Source organism: Rhinoderma darwinii, unplaced genomic scaffold, assembly GCF_050947455.1.
Source record: "Rhinoderma darwinii isolate aRhiDar2 unplaced genomic scaffold, aRhiDar2.hap1 Scaffold_1058, whole genome shotgun sequence".
In the NCBI taxonomy this organism is placed as follows: Eukaryota; Metazoa; Chordata; class Amphibia; order Anura; family Rhinodermatidae; genus Rhinoderma; species Rhinoderma darwinii.
In genome coordinates this window covers 48,453-66,475 of record NW_027461943.1, presented here as the reverse complement: position 1 = coordinate 66,475, position 18,023 = coordinate 48,453, and the positions used below count along the sequence as shown (strand labels likewise).

Sequence of the window (18,023 nt, the reverse complement as noted above, 5' to 3'; positions counted from 1 at the left end):
AGTGTTGCCTGAGAGGGCAACACTGCAACAGCCGGCCCCCAGGCTGTCTTTTTTTTGCACAGCTAGTTGCCTCCAGGAGGCCACAAGAGGGAGACAAGGGAGTGCAAAATGGAAAATAGGCATCCACCAACTTTACAGACAACTTGTTCTCCTTGCTCCTACAACCTCCATCCTTGCACAGTTTGTTATTCTTCCAGGTAACATAGTAACAAATCCAAATTGCTGCTCTCTTTGTAGGCAAGCAAGGGTTTGTTGCAACTGCAATTCTTACTTCTTCTTGAAATGTAGGGACCACAGTACATTCCATCACATCCATCTAGTGTACACAGGTAGGTCCATTGTGACAGGCGGGCGGGCGGGCTGGCTGCTTTAATGGCTGTTTGCTGTTCCCCTACTCCACTCCACTATTTGACTATGGTGCTGCATCAATCAGTGGCTGGCTCAGGTGCAGCTCTTTAACCTACCTAGGAGGGAGGGCGGAGAGAAGACAAGGAAGGTGAATGAGCTGTTCCAATGTGAAATGCCGGAAACACAGAAACACAGACGACACAAAACAAGAGGTGGCAATGTATTAATTAATTGCATTTAATAAATTAGCTCATTATCACACATGACTGTACAAATGCATTGTCCAACAGGTGTTGAAATAATGGGATTAAAAGGGGAGATCCCATCCGAAAGACAAAAACAATGGCAAACACAAAAAGCACTTTTGGAATCTGATTTTAGTAAACACATAAGGAAAGGGTGCACCGGTCCTGGAAATACTGCAATACCAGGTCAATGCGTGGAGTGGACAGAGCAAGCTCTATTTCCATCTCCCTGTTCTAAAAATCCATTTAATATATGGTCCCCAGTTAGGGGACGTATCAGATATTAAACTGATAAGAACAGATACTACACTTGATCTTAGCCAAAAGGCCGAGAAGCGATAACCCGAACGTGCCACGCGTTTTGCTTCTTTTGCTTGCACCACAATGCAGTGCTGAAAGAGGAGGAATCGACATAAAAACGCCTTCCTGGCAACGCCCAAATGCCCTCCTGCCGTGCAAACACTGGCAGCAGCAGCAGCAGCAGTAAGTGCATGCCCACTGCCACCCCTTCTCCTTTCACACCTTGTATCAGCTTTAATCCAGTCCAGTGCTGCCTGCTGAGCAGCACTGACCAACACTGCCTGGGCCCAGGCTTTTATCTCTGAGGCCCCATTATGATGTCAGAAAGCTGGCTCTGGCTCCTGAGGTCTCCACTATGACACGTGCAAAGTTCAGTCTGAACTTTATATAAGACGGTGCGGCTCAGTCAGTCACTCAGTGTTGCCTGAGAGGGCAACACTGCAACAGCCGGCCCCCAGGCTGTCTTTTTTTTGCACAGCTAGTTGCCTCCAGGAGGCCACAAGAGGGAGACAAGGGACTGCAAAATGGAAAATAGGCATCCACCAACTTTACAGACAACTTGTTCTCCTTGCTCCTACAACCTCCATCCTTGCACAGTTTGTTATTCTTCCAGGTAACATAGTAACAAATCCAAATTGCTGCTCTCTTTGTAGGCAAGCAAGGGTTTGTTGCAACTGCAATTCTTACTTCTTCTTGAAATGTAGGGACCACAGTACATTCCATCACATCCATCTAGTGTACACAGGTAGGTCCATTGTGACGGGCGGGCGGGCGGGCGGGCTGGCTGCTTTAATGGCTGTTTGCTGTTCCCCTACTCCACTCCACTATTTGACTATGGTGCTGCATCAATCAGTGGCTGGCTCAGGTGCAGCTCTTTAACCTACCTAGGAGGGAGGGCGGAGAGAAGACAAGGAAGGTGAATGAGCTGTTCCAATGTGAAATGCCGGAAACACAGAAACAAAGACGACACAAAACAAGAGGTGGCAATGTATTAATTAATTGCATTTAATAAATTAGCTCATTATCACACATGACTGTACAAATGCATTGTCCAACAGGTGTTGAAATAATGGGATTAAAAGGGGAGATCCCATCCGAAAGACAAAAACAATGGCAAACACAAAAAGCACTTTTGGAATCTGATTTTAGTAAACACATAAGGAAAGGGTGCACCGGTCCTGGAAATACTGCAATACCAGGTCAATGCGTGGAGTGGACAGAGCAAGCTCTATTTCCATCTCCCTGTTCTAAAAATCCATTTAATATATGGTCCCCAGATAGGGGACGTATCAGATATTAAACTGATAAGAACAGATACTACACTTGATCTTAGCCAAAAGGCCGAGAAGCGATAACCCGAACGTGCCGCGCGTTTTGCTTCTTTTGCTTGCACCACAATGCAGTGCTGAAAGAGGAGGAATCGACATAAAAACGCCTTCCTGGCAACGCCCAAATGCCCTCCTGCCGTGCAAACACTGGCAGCAGCAGCAGCAGTAAGTGCATGCCCACTGCCACCCCTTCTCCTTTCACACCTTGTATCAGCTTTAATCCAGTCCAGTGCTGCCTGCTGAGCAGCACTGACCAACACTGCCTGGGCCCAGGCTTTTATCTCTGAGGCCCCATTATGATGTCAGAAAGCTGGCTCTGGCTCCTGAGGTCTCCACTATGACACGTGCAAAGTTCCGTCTGAACTTTATATAAGACGGTGCGGCTCAGTCAGTCACTCAGTGTTGCCTGAGAGGGCAACACTGCAACAGCCGGCCCCCAGGCTGTCTTTTTTTTGCACAGCTAGTTGCCTCCAGGAGGCCACAAGAGGGAGACAAGGGACTGCAAAATGGAAAATAGGCATCCACCAACTTTACAGACAACTTGTTCTCCTTGCTCCTACAACCTCCATCCTTGCACAGTTTGTTATTCTTCCAGGTAACATAGTAACAAATCCAAATTGCTGCTCTCTTTGTAGGCAAGCAAGGGTTTGTTGCAACTGCAATTCTTACTTCTTCTTGAAATGTAGGGACCACAGTACATTCCATCACATCCATCTAGTGTACACAGGTAGGTCCATTGTGACGGGCGGGCGGGCGGGATGGCTGCTTTAATGGCTGTTTGCTGTTCCCCTACTCCACTCCACTATTTGACTATGGTGCTGCATCAATCAGTGGCTGGCTCAGGTGCAGCTCTTTAACCTACCTAGGAGGGAGGGCGGAGAGAAGACAAGGAAGGTGAATGAGCTGTTCCAATGTGAAATGCCGGAAACACAGAAACACAGACGACACAAAACAAGAGGTGGCAATGTATTAATTAATTGCATTTAATAAATTAGCTCATTATCACACATGACTGTACAAATGCATTGTCCAACAGGTGTTGAAATAATGGGATTAAAAGGGGAGATCCCATCCGAAAGACAAAAACAATGGCAAACACAAAAAGCACTTTTGGAATCTGATTTTAGTAAACACATAAGGAAAGGGTGCACCGGTCCTGGAAATACTGCAATACCAGGTCAATGCGTGGAGTGGACAGAGCAAGCTCTATTTCCATCTCCCTGTTCTAAAAATCCATTTAATATATGGTCCCCAGATAGGGGACGTATCAGATATTAAACTGATAAGAACAGATACTACACTTGATCTTAGCCAAAAGGCCGAGAAGCGATAACCCGAACGTGCCGCGCGTTTTGCTTCTTTTGCTTGCACCACAATGCAGTGCTGAAAGAGGAGGAATCGACATAAAAACGCCTTCCTGGCAACGCCCAAATGCCCTCCTGCCGTGCAAACACTGGCAGCAGCAGCAGCAGCAGCAGCAGTAAGTGCATGCCCACTGCCACCCCTTCTCCTTTCACACCTTGTATCAGCTTTAATCCAGTCCAGTGCTGCCTGCTGAGCAGCACTGACCAACACTGCCTGGACCCAGGCTTTTATCTCTGAGGCCCCATTATGATGTCAGAAAGCTGGCTCTGGCTCCTGAGGTCTCCACTATGACACGTGCAAAGTTCCGTCTGAACTTTATATACGACGGTGCGGCTCAGTCAGTCACTCAGTGTTGCCTGAGAGGGCAACACTGCAACAGCCGGCCCCCAGGCTGTCTTTTTTTTGCACAGCTAGTTGCCTCCAGGAGGCCACAAGAGGGAGACAAGGGACTGCAAAATGGAAAATAGGCATCCACCAACTTTACAGACAACTTGTTCTCCTTGCTCCTACAACCTCCATCCTTGCACAGTTTGTTATTCTTCCAGGTAACATAGTAACAAATCCAAATTGCTGCTCTCTTTGTAGGCAAGCAAGGGTTTGTTGCAACTGCAATTCTTACTTCTTCTTGAAATGTAGGGACCACAGTACATTCCATCACATCCATCTAGTGTACACAGGTAGGTCCATTGTGACGGGCGGGCGGGCGGGCTGGCTGCTTTAATGTCTGTTTGCTGTTCCCCTACTCCACTCCACTATTTGACTATGGTGCTGCATCAATCAGTGGCTGGCTCAGGTGCAGCTCTTTAACCTACCTAGGAGGGAGGGCGGAGAGAAGACAAGGAAGGTGAATGAGCTGTTCCAATGTGAAATGCCGGAAACACAGAAACACAGACGACACAAAACAAGAGGTGGCAATGTATTAATTAATTGCATTTAATAAATTAGCTCATTATCACACATGACTGTACAAATGCATTGTCCAACAGGTGTTGAAATAATGGGATTAAAAGGGGAGATCCCATCCGAAAGACAAAAACAATGGCAAACACAAAAAGCACTTTTGGAATCTGATTTTAGTAAACACATAAGGAAAGGGTGCACCGGTCCTGGAAATACTGCAATACCAGGTCAATGCGTGGAGTGGACAGAGCAAGCTCTATTTCCATCTCCCTGTTCTAAAAATCCATTTAATATATGGTCCCCAGATAGGGGACGTATCAGATATTAAACTGATAAGAACAGATACTACACTTGATCTTAGCCAAAAGGCCGAGAAGCGATAACCCGAACGTGCCGCGCGTTTTGCTTCTTTTGCTTGCACCACAATGCAGTGCTGAAAGAGGAGGAATCGACATAAAAACGCGTTCCTGGCAACGCCCAAATGCCCTCCTGCCGTGCAAACACTGGCAGCAGCAGCAGCAGCAGCAGTAAGTGCATGCCCACTGCCACCCCTTCTCCTTTCACACCTTGTATCAGCTTTAATCCAGTCCAGTGCTGCCTGCTGAGCAGCACTGACCAACACTGCCTGGGCCCAGGCTTTTATCTCTGAGGCCCCATTATGATGTCAGAAAGCTGGCTCTGGCTCCTGAGGTCTCCACTATGACACGTGCAAAGTTCCGTCTGAACTTTATATAAGACGGTGCGGCTCAGTCAGTCACTCAGTGTTGCCTGAGAGGGCAACACTGCAACAGCCGGCCCCCAGGCTGTCTTTTTTTTGCACAGCTAGTTGCCTCCAGGAGGCCACAAGTGGGAGACAAGGGACTGCAAAATGGAAAATAGGCATCCACCAACTTTACAGACAACTTGTTCTCCTTGCTCCTACAACCTCCATCCTTGCACAGTTTGTTATTCTTCCAGGTAACATAGTAACAAATCCAAATTGCTGCTCTCTTTGTAGGCAAGCAAGGGTTTGTTGCAACTGCAATTCTTACTTCTTCTTGAAATGTAGGGACCACAGTACATTCCATCACATCCATCTAGTGTACACAGGTAGGTCCATTGTGACGGGCGGGCGGGCGGGCTGGCTGCTTTAATGGCTGTTTGCTGTTCCCCTACTCCACTCCACTATTTGACTATGGTGCTGCATCAATCAGTGGCTGGCTCAGGTGCAGCTCTTTAACCTACCTAGGAGGGAGGGCGGAGAGAAGACAAGGAAGGTGAATGAGCTGTTCCAATGTGAAATGCCGGAAACACAGAAACACAGACGACACAAAACAAGAGGTGGCAATGTATTAATTAATTGCATTTAATAAATTAGCTCATTATCACACATGACTGTACAAATGCATTGTCCAACAGGTGTTGAAATAATGGGATTAAAAGGGGAGATCCCATCCGAAAGACAAAAACAATGGCAAACACAAAAAGCACTTTTGGAATCTGATTTTAGTAAACACATAAGGAAAGGGTGCACCGGTCCTGGAAATACTGCAATACCAGGTCAATGCGTGGAGTGGACAGAGCAAGCTCTATTTCCATCTCCCTGTTCTAAAAATCCATTTAATATATGGTCCCCAGATAGGGGACGTATCAGATATTAAACTGATAAGAACAGATACTACACTTGATCTTAGCCAAAAGGCCGAGAAGCGATAACCCGAACGTGCCGCGCGTTTTGCTTCTTTTGCTTGCACCACAATGCAGTGCTGAAAGAGGAGGAATCGACATAAAAACGTGTTCCTGGCAACGCCCAAATGCCCTCCTGCCGTGCAAACACTGGCAGCAGCAGCAGTAAGTGCATGCCCACTGCCACCCCTTCTCCTTTCACACCTTGTATCAGCTTTAATCCAGTCCAGTGCTGCCTGCTGAGCAGCACTGACCAACACTGCCTGGGCCCAGGCTTTTATCTCTGAGGCCCCATTATGATGTCAGAAAGCTGGCTCTGGCTCCTGAGGTCTCCACTATGACACGTGCAAAGTTCCGTCTGAACTTTATATAAGACGGTGCGGCTCAGTCAGTCACTCAGTGTTGCCTGAGAGGGCAACACTGCAACAGCCGGCCCCCAGGCTGTCTTTTTTTTGCACAGCTAGTTGCCTCCAGGAGGCCACAAGAGGGAGACAAGGGACTGCAAAATGGAAAATAGGCATCCACCAACTTTACAGACAACTTGTTCTCCTTGCTCCTACAACCTCCATCCTTGCACAGTTTGTTATTCTTCCAGGTAACATAGTAACAAATCCAAATTGCTGCTCTCTTTGTAGGCAAGCAAGGGTTTGTTGCAACTGCAATTCTTACTTCTTCTTGAAATGTAGGGACCACAGTACATTCCATCACATCCATCTAGTGTACACAGGTAGGTCCATTGTGACGGGCGGGCGGGCGGGCTGGCTGCTTTAATGGCTGTTTGCTGTTCCCCTACTCCACTCCACTATTTGACTATGGTGCTGCATCAATCAGTGGCTGGCTCAGGTGCAGCTCTTTAACCTACCTAGGAGGGAGGGCGGAGAGAAGACAAGGAAGGTGAATGAGCTGTTCCAATGTGAAATGCCGGAAACACAGAAACACAGACGACACAAAACAAGAGGTGGCAATGTATTAATTAATTGCATTTAATAAATTAGCTCATTATCACACATGACTGTACAAATGCATTGTCCAACAGGTGTTGAAATAATGGGATTAAACGGGGAGATCCCATCCGAAAGACAAAAACAATGGCAAACACAAAAAGCACTTTTGGAATCTGATTTTAGTAAACACATAAGGAAAGGGTGCACCGGTCCTGGAAATACTGCAATACCAGGTCAATGCGTGGAGTGGACAGAGCAAGCTCTATTTCCATCTCCCTGTTCTAAAAATCCATTTAATATATGGTCCCCAGATAGGGGACGTATCAGATATTAAACTGATAAGAACAGATACTACACTTGATCTTAGCCAAAAGGCCGAGAAGCGATAACCCGAACGTGCCGCGCGTTTTGCTTCTTTTGCTTGCACCACAATGCAGTGCTGAAAGAGGAGGAATCGACATAAAAACGCCTTCCTGGCAACGCCCAAATGCCCTCCTGCCGTGCAAACACTGGCAGCAGCAACAGCAGCAGCAGCAGTAAGTGCATGCCCACTGCCACCCCTTCTCCTTTCACACCTTGTATCAGCTTTAATCCAGTCCAGTGCTGCCTGCTGAGCAGCACTGACCAACACTGCCTGGACCCAGGCTTTTATCTCTGAGGCCCCATTATGATGTCAGAAAGCTGGCTCTGGCTCCTGAGGTCTCCACTATGACACGTGCAAAGTTCCGTCTGAACTTTATATAAGACGGTGCGGCTCAGTCAGTCACTCAGTGTTGCCTGAGAGGGCAACACTGCAACAGCCGGCCCCCAGGCTGTCTTTTTTTTGCACAGCTAGTTGCCTCCAGGAGGCCACAAGAGGGAGACAAGGGACTGCAAAATGGAAAATAGGCATCCACCAACTTTACAGACAACTTGTTCTCCTTGCTCCTACAACCTCCATCCTTGCACAGTTTGTTATTCTTCCAGGTAACATAGTAACAAATCCAAATTGCTGCTCTCTTTGTAGGCAAGCAAGGGTTTGTTGCAACTGCAATTCTTACTTCTTCTTGAAATGTAGGGACCACAGTACATTCCATCACATCCATCTAGTGTACACAGGTAGGTCCATTGTGACGGGCGGGCGGGCGGGCTGGCTGCTTTAATGTCTGTTTGCTGTTCCCCTACTCCACTCCACTATTTGACTATGGTGCTGCATCAATCAGTGGCTGGCTCAGGTGCAGCTCTTTAACCTACCTAGGAGGGAGGGCGGAGAGAAGACAAGGAAGGTGAATGAGCTGTTCCAATGTGAAATGCCGGAAACACAGAAACACAGACGACACAAAACAAGAGGTGGCAATGTATTAATTAATTGCATTTAATAAATTAGCTCATTATCACACATGACTGTACAAATGCATTGTCCAACAGGTGTTGAAATAATGGGATTAAAAGGGGAGATCCCATCCGAAAGACAAAAACAATGGCAAACACAAAAAGCACTTTTGGAATCTGATTTTAGTAAACACATAAGGAAAGGGTGCACCGGTCCTGGAAATACTGCAATACCAGGTCAATGCGTGGAGTGGACAGAGCAAGCTCTATTTCCATCTCCCTGTTCTAAAAATCCATTTAATATATGGTCCCCAGATAGGGGACGTATCAGATATTAAACTGATAAGAACAGATACTACACTTGATCTTAGCCAAAAGGCCGAGAAGCGATAACCCGAACGTGCCGCGCGTTTTGCTTCTTTTGCTTGCACCACAATGCAGTGCTGAAAGAGGAGGAATCGACATAAAAACGTGTTCCTGGCAACGCCCAAATGCCCTCCTGCCGTGCAAACACTGGCAGCAGCAGCAGCAGCAGCAGCAGCAGCAGCAGCAGTAAGTGCATGCCCACTGCCACCCCTTCTCCTTTCACACCTTGTATCAGCTTTAATCCAGTCCAGTGCTGCCTGCTGAGCAGCACTGACCAACACTGCCTGGGCCCAGGCTTTTATCTCTGAGGCCCCATTATGATGTCAGAAAGCTGGCTCTGGCTCCTGAGGTCTCCACTATGACACGTGCAAAGTTCCGTCTGAACTTTATATAAGACGGTGCGGCTCAGTCAGTCACTCAGTGTTGCCTGAGAGGGCAACACTGCAACAGCCGGCCCCCAGGCTGTCTTTTTTTTGCACAGCTAGTTGCCTCCAGGAGGCCACAAGAGGGAGACAAGGGACTGCAAAATGGAAAATAGGCATCCACCAACTTTACAGACAACTTGTTCTCCTTGCTCCTACAACCTCCATCCTTGCACAGTTTGTTATTCTTCCAGGTAACATAGTAACAAATCCAAATTGCTGCTCTCTTTGTAGGCAAGCAAGGGTTTGTTGCAACTGCAATTCTTACTTCTTCTTGAAATGTAGGGACCACAGTACATTCCATCACATCCATCTAGTGTACACAGGTAGGTCCATTGTGACGGGCGGGCGGGCGGGCGGGCTGGCTGCTTTAATGGCTGTTTGCTGTTCCCCTACTCCACTCCACTATTTGACTATGGTGCTGCATCAATCAGTGGCTGGCTCAGGTGCAGCTCTTTAACCTACCTAGGAGGGAGGGCGGAGAGAAGACAAGGAAGGTGAATGAGCTGTTCCAATGTGAAATGCCGGAAACACAGAAACACAGACGACACAAAACAAGAGGTGGCAATGTATTAATTAATTGCATTTAATAAATTAGCTCATTATCACACATGACTGTACAAATGCATTGTCCAACAGGTGTTGAAATAATGGGATTAAAAGGGGAGATCCCATCCGAAAGACAAAAACAATGGCAAACACAAAAAGCACTTTTGGAATCTGATTTTAGTAAACACATAAGGAAAGGGTGCACCGGTCCTGGAAATACTGCAATACCAGGTCAATGCGTGGAGTGGACAGAGCAAGCTCTGTTTCCATCTCCCTGTTCTAAAAATCCATTTAATATATGGTCCCCAGATAGGGGACGTATCAGATATTAAACTGATAAGAACAGATACTACACTTGATCTTAGCCAAAAGGCCGAGAAGCGATAACCCGAACGTGCCGCGCGTTTTGCTTCTTTTGCTTGCACCACAATGCAGTGCTGAAAGAGGAGGAATCGACATAAAAACGCCTTCCTGGCAACGCCCAAATGCCCTCCTGCCGTGCAAACACTGGCAGCAGCAGCAGCAGCAGCAGCAGTAAGTGCATGCCCACTGCCACCCCTTCTCCTTTCACACCTTGTATCAGCTTTAATCCAGTCCAGTGCTGCCTGCTGAGCAGCACTGACCAACACTGCCTGGGCCCAGGCTTTTATCTCTGAGGCCCCATTATGATGTCAGAAAGCTGGCTCTGGCTCCTGAGGTCTCCACTATGACACGTGCAAAGTTCCGTCTGAACTTTATATAAGACGGTGCGGCTCAGTCAGTCACTCAGTGTTGCCTGAGAGGGCAACACTGCAACAGCCGGCCCCCAGGCTGTCTTTTTTTTGCACAGCTAGTTGCCTCCAGGAGGCCACAAGAGGGAGACAAGGGACTGCAAAATGGAAAATAGGCATCCACCAACTTTACAGACAACTTGTTCTCCTTGCTCCTACAACCTCCATCCTTGCACAGTTTGTTATTCTTCCAGGTAACATAGTAACAAATCCAAATTGCTGCTCTCTTTGTAGGCAAGCAAGGGTTTGTTGCAACTGCAATTCTTACTTCTTCTTGAAATGTAGGGACCACAGTACATTCCATCACATCCATCTAGTGTACACAGGTAGGTCCATTGTGACGGGCGGGCGGGCGGGCGGGCGGGCTGCTTTAATGGCTGTTTGCTGTTCCCCTACTCCACTCCACTATTTGACTATGGTGCTGCATCAATCAGTGGCTGGCTCAGGTGCAGCACTTTAACCTACCTAGGAGGGAGGGCGGAGAGAAGACAAGGAAGGTGAATGAGCTGTTCCAATGTGAAATGCCGGAAACACAGAAACACAGACGACACAAAACAAGAGGTGGCAATGTATTAATTAATTGCATTTAATAAATTAGCTCATTATCACACATGACTGTACAAATGCATTGTCCAACAGGTGTTGAAATAATGGGATTAAAAGGGGAGATCCCATCCGAAAGACAAAAACAATGGCAAACACAAAAAGCACTTTTGGAATCTGATTTTAGTAAACACATAAGGAAAGGGTGCACCGGTCCTGGAAATACTGCAATACCAGGTCAATGCGTGGAGTGGACAGAGCAAGCTCTATTTCCATCTCCCTGTTCTAAAAATCCATTTAATATATGGTCCCCAGATAGGGGACGTATCAGATATTAAACTGATAAGAACAGATACTACACTTGATCTTAGCCAAAAGGCCGAGAAGCGATAACCCGAACGGGCCGCGCGTTGACCGAGCCTGCCCAATACTGCTGTTCACCCCTTGCAGCGATTCAGCCTACTCCTAGGCAATTCCATGGGGCCCTGCAGGCTCACACACACTCATAGCTACTAAGCGGGAGGTGAATAAAGGCCGGAGAGGAAGCAAGACAGGATTTGCTTCTTTTGCTTGCACCACAATGCAGTGCTGAAAGAGGAGGAATCGACATAAAAACGCCTTCCTGGCAACGCCCAAATGCCCTCCTGCCGTGCAAACACTGGCAGCAGCAGCAGCAGCAGCAGCAGCAGTAAGTGCATGCCCACTGCCACCCCTTCTCCTTTCACACCTTGTATCAGCTTTAATCCAGTCCAGTGCTGCCTGCTGAGCAGCACTGACCAACACTGCCTGGGCCCAGGCTTTTATCTCTGAGGCCCCATTATGATGTCAGAAAGCTGGCTCTGGCTCCTGAGGTCTCCACTATGACACGTGCAAAGTTCCGTCTGAACTTTATATAAGACGGTGCGGCTCAGTCAGTCACTCAGTGTTGCCTGAGAGGGCAACACTGCAACAGCCGGCCCCCAGGCTGTCTTTTTTTTGCACAGCTAGTTGCCTCCAGGAGGCCACAAGAGGGAGACAAGGGACTGCAAAATGGAAAATAGGCATCCACCAACTTTACAGACAACTTGTTCTCCTTGCTCCTACAACCTCCATCCTTGCACAGTTTGTTATTCTTCCAGGTAACATAGTAACAAATCCAAATTGCTGCTCTCTTTGTAGGCAAGCAAGGGTTTGTTGCAACTGCAATTCTTACTTCTTCTTGAAATGTAGGGACCACAGTACATTCCATCACATCCATCTAGTGTACACAGGTAGGTCCATTGTGACGGGCGGGCGGGTGGGCTGGCTGCTTTAATGGCTGTTTGCTGTTCCCCTACTCCACTCCACTATTTGACTATGGTGCTGCATCAATCAGTGGCTGGCTCAGGTGCAGCTCTTTAACCTACCTAGGAGGGAGGGCGGAGAGAAGACAAGGAAGGTGAATGAGCTGTTCCAATGTGAAATGCCGGAAACACAGAAACACAGTCGACACAAAACAAGAGGTGGCAATGTATTAATTAATTGCATTTAATAAATTAGCTCATTATCACACATGACTGTACAAATGCATTGTCCAACAGGTGTTGAAATAATGGGATTAAAAGGGGAGATCCCATCCGAAAGACAAAAACAATGGCAAACACAAAAAGCACTTTTGGAATCTGATTTTAGTAAACACATAAGGAAAGGGTGCACCGGTCCTGGAAATACTGCAATACCAGGTCAATGCGTGGAGTGGACAGAGCAAGCTCTATTTCCATCTCCCTGTTCTAAAAATCCATTTAATATATGGTCCCCAGATAGGGGACGTATCAGATATTAAACTGATAAGAACAGATACTACACTTGATCTTAGCCAAAAGGCCGAGAAGCGATAACCCGAACGGGCCGCGCGTTGACCGAGCCTGCCCAATACTGCTGTTCACCCCTTGCAGCGATTCAGCCTACTCCTAGGCAATTCCATGGGGCCCTGCAGGCTCACACACACTCACAGCTACTAAGCGGGAGGTGAATAAAGGCCGGAGAGGAAGCAAGACAGGATTTGCTTCTTTTGCTTGCACCACAATGCAGTGCTGAAAGAGGAGGAATCGACATAAAAACGCCTTCCTGGCAACGCCCAAATGCCCTCCTGCCGTGCAAACACTGGCAGCAGCAGCAGCAGCAGCAGCAGCAGTAAGTGCATGCCCACTGCCACCCCTTCTCCTTTCACACCTTGTATCAGCTTTAATCCAGTCCAGTGCTGCCTGCTGAGCAGCACTGACCAACACTGCCTGGGCCCAGGCTTTTATCTCTGAGGCCCCATTATGATGTCAGAAAGCTGGCTCTGGCTCCTGAGGTCTCCACTATGACACGTGCAAAGTTCCGTCTGAACTTTATATAAGACGGTGCGGCTCAGTCAGTCACTCAGTGTTGCCTGAGAGGGCAACACTGCAACAGCCGGCCCCCAGGCTGTCTTTTTTTTTGCACAGCTAGTTGCCTCCAGGAGGCCACAAGAGGGAGACAAGGGACTGCAAAATGGAAAATAGGCATCCACCAACTTTACAGACAACTTGTTCTCCTTGCTCCTACAACCTCCATCCTTGCACAGTTTGTTATTCTTCCAGGTAACATAGTAACAAATCCAAATTGCTGCTCTCTTTGTAGGCAAGCAAGGGTTTGTTGCAACTGCAATTCTTACTTCTTCTTGAAATGTAGGGACCACAGTACATTCCATCACATCCATCTAGTGTACACAGGTAGGTCCATTGTGACGGGCGGGCGGGCGGGCTGGCTGCTTTAATGGCTGTTTGCTGTGCCCCTACTCCACTCCACTATTTGACTATGGTGCTGCATCAATCAGTGGCTGGCTCAGGTGCAGCTCTTTAACCTACCTAGGAGGGAGGGCGGAGAGAAGACAAGGAAGGTGAATGAGCTGTTCCAATGTGAAATGCCGGAAACACAGAAACACAGACAACACAAAACAAGAGGTGGCAATGTATTAATTAATTGCATTTAATAAATTAGCTCATTATCACACATGACTGTACAAATGCATTGTCCAACAGGTGTTGAAATAATGGGATTAAAAGGGGAGATCCCATTCGAAAGACAAAAACAATGGCAAACACAAAAAGCACTTTTGGAATCTGATTTTAGTAAACACATAAGGAAAGGGTGCACCGGTCCTGGAAATACTGCAATACCAGGTCAATGCGTGGAGTGGACAGAGCAAGCTCTATTTACATCTCCCTGTTCTAAAAATCCATTTAATATATGGTCCCCAGATAGGGGACGTATCAGATATTAAACTGATAAGAACAGATACTACACTTGATCTTAGCCAAAAGGCCGAGAAGCGATAACCCGAACGTGCCGCGCGTTTTGCTTCTTTTGCTTGCACCACAATGCAGTGCTGAAAGAGGAGGAATCGACATAAAAACGCCTTCCTGGCAACGCCCAAATGCCCTCCTGCCGTGCAAACACTGGCAGCAGCAGCAGTAAGTGCATGCCCACTGCCACCCCTTCTCCTTTCACACCTTGTATCAGCTTTAATCCAGTCCAGTGCTGCCTGCTGAGCAGCACTGACCAACACTGCCTGGGCCCAGGCTTTTATCTCTGAGGCCCCATTATGATGTCAGAAAGCTGGCTCTGGCTCCTGAGGTCTCCACTATGACACGTGCAAAGTTCCGTCTGAACTTTATATAAGACGGTGCGGCTCAGTCAGTCACTCAGTGTTGCCTGAGAGGGCAACACTGCAACAGCCGGCCCCCAGGCTGTCTTTTTTTTGCACAGCTAGTTGCCTCCAGGAGGCCACAAGAGGGAGACAAGGGACTGCAAAATGGAAAATAGGCATCCACCAACTTTACAGACAACTTGTTCTCCTTGCTCCTACAACCTCCATCCTTGCACAGTTTGTTATTCTTCCAGGTAACATAGTAACAAATCCAAATTGCTGCTCTCTTTGTAGGCAAGCAAGGGTTTGTTGCAACTGCAGTTCTTACTTCTTCTTGAAATGTAGGGACCACAGTACATTCCATCACATCCATCTAGTGTACACAGGTAGGTCCATTGTGACGGGCGGGCGGGCTGGCTGCTTTAATGGCTGTTTGCTGTTCCCCTACTCCACTCCACTATTTGACTATGGTGCTGCATCAATCAGTGGCTGGCTCAGGTGCAGCTCTTTAACCTACCTAGGAGGGAGGGCGGAGAGAAGACAAGGAAGGTGAATGAGCTGTTCCAATGTGAAATGCCGGAAACACAGAAACACAGACGACACAAAACAAGAGGTGGCAATGTATTAATTAATTGCATTTAATAAATTAGCTCATTATCACACATGACTGTACAAATGCATTGTCCAACAGGTGTTGAAATAATGGGATTAAAAGGGGAGATCCCATCCGAAAGACAAAAACAATGGCAAACACAAAAAGCACTTTTGGAATCTGATTTTAGTAAACACATAAGGAAAGGGTGCACCGGTCCTGGAAATACTGCAATACCAGGTCAATGCGTGGAGTGGACAGAGCAAGCTCTATTTCCATCTCCCTGTTCTAAAAATCCATTTAATATATGGTCCCCAGATAGGGGACGTATCAGATATTAAACTGATAAGAACAGATACTACACTTGATCTTAGCCAAAAGGCCGAGAAGCGATAACCCGAACGGGCCGCGCGTTGACTGAGCCTGCCCAATACTGCTCTTCACCCCTTGCAGCGATTCAGCCTACTCCTAGGCAATTCCATGGGGCCCTGCAGGCTCACACACACTCACAGCTACTAAGCGGGAGGTGAATAAAGGCCGGAGAGGAAGCAAGACAGGATTTGCTTATTTTGCTTGCACCACAATGCAGTGCTGAAAGAGGAGGACATAAAAACGCCTTCCTGGCAACGCCCAAATGCCCTCCTGCCGTGCAAACACTGGCAGCAGCAGCAGCAGCAGCAGCAGCAGTAAGTGCATGCCCACTGCCACCCCTTCTCCTTTCACACCTTGTATCAGCTTTAATCCAGTCCAGTGCTGCCTGCTGAGCAGCACTGACCAACACTGCCTGGGCCCAGGCTTTTATCTCTGAGGCCCCATTATGATGTCAGAAAGCTGGCTCTGGCTCCTGAGGTCTCCACTATGACACGTGCAAAGTTCCGTCTGAACTTTATATAAGACGGTGCGGCTCAGTCAGTCACTCAGTGTTGCCTGAGAGGGCAACACTGCAACAGCCGGCCCCCAGGCTGTCTTTTTTTTGCACAGCTAGTTGCCTCCAGGAGGCCACAAGAGGGAGACAAGGGACTGCAAAATGGAAAATAGGCATCCACCAACTTTACAGACAACTTGTTCTCCTTGCTCCTACAACCTCCATCCTTGCACAGTTTGTTATTCTTCCAGGTAACATAGTAACAAATCCAAATTGCTGCTCTCTTTGTAGGCAAGCAAGGGTTTGTTGCAACTGCAATTCTTACTTCTTCTTGAAATGTAGGGACCACAGTACATTCCATCACATCCATCTAGTGTACACAGGTAGGTCCATTGTGACGGGCGGGCGGGCGGGCTGGCTGCTTTAATGGCTGTTTGCTGTTCCCCTACTCCACTCCACTATTTGACTATGGTGCTGCATCAATCAGTGGCTGGCTCAGGTGCAGCTCTTTAACCTACCTAGGAGGGAGGGCGGAGAGAAGACAAGGAAGGTGAATGAGCTGTTCCAATGTGAAATGCCGGAAACACAGAAACACAGACGACACAAAACAAGAGGTGGCAATGTATTAATTAATTGCATTTAATAAATTAGCTCATTATCACACATGACTGTACAAATGCATTGTCCAACAGGTGTTGAAATAATGGGATTAAAAGGGGAGATCCCATCCGAAAGACAAAAACAATGGCAAACACAAAAAGCACTTTTGGAATCTGATTTTAGTAAACACATAAGGAAAGGGTGCACCGGTCCTGGAAATACTGCAATACCAGGTCAATGAGTGGAGTGGACAGAGCAAGCTCTATTTCCATCTCCCTGTTCTAAAAATCCATTTAATATATGGTCCCCAGATAGGGGACGTATCAGATATTAAACTGATAAGAACAGATACTACACTTGATCTTAGCCAAAAGGCCGAGAAGCGATAACCTGAACGGGCCGCGCGTTGACCGAGCCTGCCCAATACTGCTGTTCACCCCTTGCAGCGATTCAGCCTACTCCTAGGCAATTCCATGGGGCCCTGCAGGCTCACACACACTCACAGCTACTAAGCGGGAGGTGAATAAAGGCCGGAGAGGAAGCAAGACAGGATTTGCTTCTTTTGCTTGCACCACAATGCAGTGCTGAAAGAGGAGGAATCGACATAAAAACGCCTTCCTGGCAACGCCCAAATGCCCTCCTGCCGTGCAAACACTGGCAGCAGCAGCAGCAGCAGCAGCAGCAGAAAGTGCATGCCCACTGCCACCCCTTCTCCTTTCACACCTTGTATCAGCTTTAATCCAGTCCAGTGCTGCCTGCTGAGCAGCACTGACCAACACTGCCTGGGCCCAGGCTTTTATCTCTGAGGCCCCATTATGATGTCAGAAAGCTGGCTCTGGCTCCTGAGGTCTCCACTATGACACGTGCAAAGTTCCGTCTGAACTTTATATAAGACGGTGCGGCTCAGTCAGTCACTCAGTGTTGCCTGAGAGGGCAACACTGCAACAGCCGGCCCCCAGGCTGTCTTTTTTTTGCACAGCTAGTTGCCTCCAGGAGGCCACAAGAGGGAGACAAGGGACTGCAAAATTTAAAAATAGGCATCCACCAACTTTACAGACAACTTGTTCTCCTTGCTCCTACAACCTCCATCCTTGCACAGTTTGTTATTCTTCCAGGTAACATAGTAACAAATCCAAATTGCTGCTCTCTTTGTAGGCAAGCAAGGGTTTGTTGCAACTGCAGTTCTTACTTCTTCTTGAAATGTAGGGACCACAGTACATTCCATCACATCCATCTAGTGTACACAGGTAGGTCCATTGTGACGGGCGGGCGGGCGGGC

At 47.7% G+C, this 18,023-nt stretch overlaps 13 non-coding genes across 13 annotated transcripts; all 13 read right to left on the bottom strand.

Moving 5' to 3' along the window:
- Positions 1-742: 742 nt before the first annotated feature.
- Positions 743-933, bottom strand: LOC142698974 (U2 spliceosomal RNA). Its single transcript, XR_012865891.1, has one exon. It is a non-coding gene; the product is annotated as a U2 spliceosomal RNA (small nuclear RNA).
- Positions 934-2,055: 1,122 nt separating this feature from the next.
- Positions 2,056-2,246, bottom strand: LOC142698956 (U2 spliceosomal RNA). The gene has a single exon (XR_012865874.1). It is a non-coding gene; the product is annotated as a U2 spliceosomal RNA (small nuclear RNA).
- A 1,115-nt stretch (positions 2,247-3,361) lies between these two features.
- LOC142698955 (U2 spliceosomal RNA) lies at positions 3,362-3,552 on the bottom strand. The gene has a single exon (XR_012865873.1). It is a non-coding gene; the product is annotated as a U2 spliceosomal RNA (small nuclear RNA).
- A 1,124-nt stretch (positions 3,553-4,676) lies between these two features.
- On the bottom strand, positions 4,677-4,867 carry LOC142698954 (U2 spliceosomal RNA). The gene has a single exon (XR_012865872.1). It is a non-coding gene; the product is annotated as a U2 spliceosomal RNA (small nuclear RNA).
- Positions 4,868-5,988: 1,121 nt separating this feature from the next.
- Positions 5,989-6,179, bottom strand: LOC142698951 (U2 spliceosomal RNA). Its single transcript, XR_012865870.1, has one exon. It is a non-coding gene; the product is annotated as a U2 spliceosomal RNA (small nuclear RNA).
- Positions 6,180-7,291: 1,112 nt separating this feature from the next.
- On the bottom strand, positions 7,292-7,482 carry LOC142698950 (U2 spliceosomal RNA). The gene has a single exon (XR_012865869.1). It is a non-coding gene; the product is annotated as a U2 spliceosomal RNA (small nuclear RNA).
- Positions 7,483-8,606: 1,124 nt separating this feature from the next.
- Positions 8,607-8,797, bottom strand: LOC142698949 (U2 spliceosomal RNA). Its single transcript, XR_012865868.1, has one exon. It is a non-coding gene; the product is annotated as a U2 spliceosomal RNA (small nuclear RNA).
- A 1,140-nt stretch (positions 8,798-9,937) lies between these two features.
- Positions 9,938-10,128, bottom strand: LOC142698976 (U2 spliceosomal RNA). Its single transcript, XR_012865892.1, has one exon. It is a non-coding gene; the product is annotated as a U2 spliceosomal RNA (small nuclear RNA).
- A 1,128-nt stretch (positions 10,129-11,256) lies between these two features.
- LOC142698948 (U2 spliceosomal RNA) lies at positions 11,257-11,447 on the bottom strand. Its single transcript, XR_012865867.1, has one exon. It is a non-coding gene; the product is annotated as a U2 spliceosomal RNA (small nuclear RNA).
- A 1,272-nt stretch (positions 11,448-12,719) lies between these two features.
- LOC142698947 (U2 spliceosomal RNA) lies at positions 12,720-12,910 on the bottom strand. Its single transcript, XR_012865866.1, has one exon. It is a non-coding gene; the product is annotated as a U2 spliceosomal RNA (small nuclear RNA).
- Positions 12,911-14,183: 1,273 nt separating this feature from the next.
- LOC142698979 (U2 spliceosomal RNA) lies at positions 14,184-14,374 on the bottom strand. The gene has a single exon (XR_012865895.1). It is a non-coding gene; the product is annotated as a U2 spliceosomal RNA (small nuclear RNA).
- Positions 14,375-15,482: 1,108 nt separating this feature from the next.
- LOC142698946 (U2 spliceosomal RNA) lies at positions 15,483-15,673 on the bottom strand. The gene has a single exon (XR_012865865.1). It is a non-coding gene; the product is annotated as a U2 spliceosomal RNA (small nuclear RNA).
- Positions 15,674-16,940: 1,267 nt separating this feature from the next.
- LOC142698915 (U2 spliceosomal RNA) lies at positions 16,941-17,131 on the bottom strand. Its single transcript, XR_012865838.1, has one exon. It is a non-coding gene; the product is annotated as a U2 spliceosomal RNA (small nuclear RNA).
- Positions 17,132-18,023: the final 892 nt, after the last annotated feature.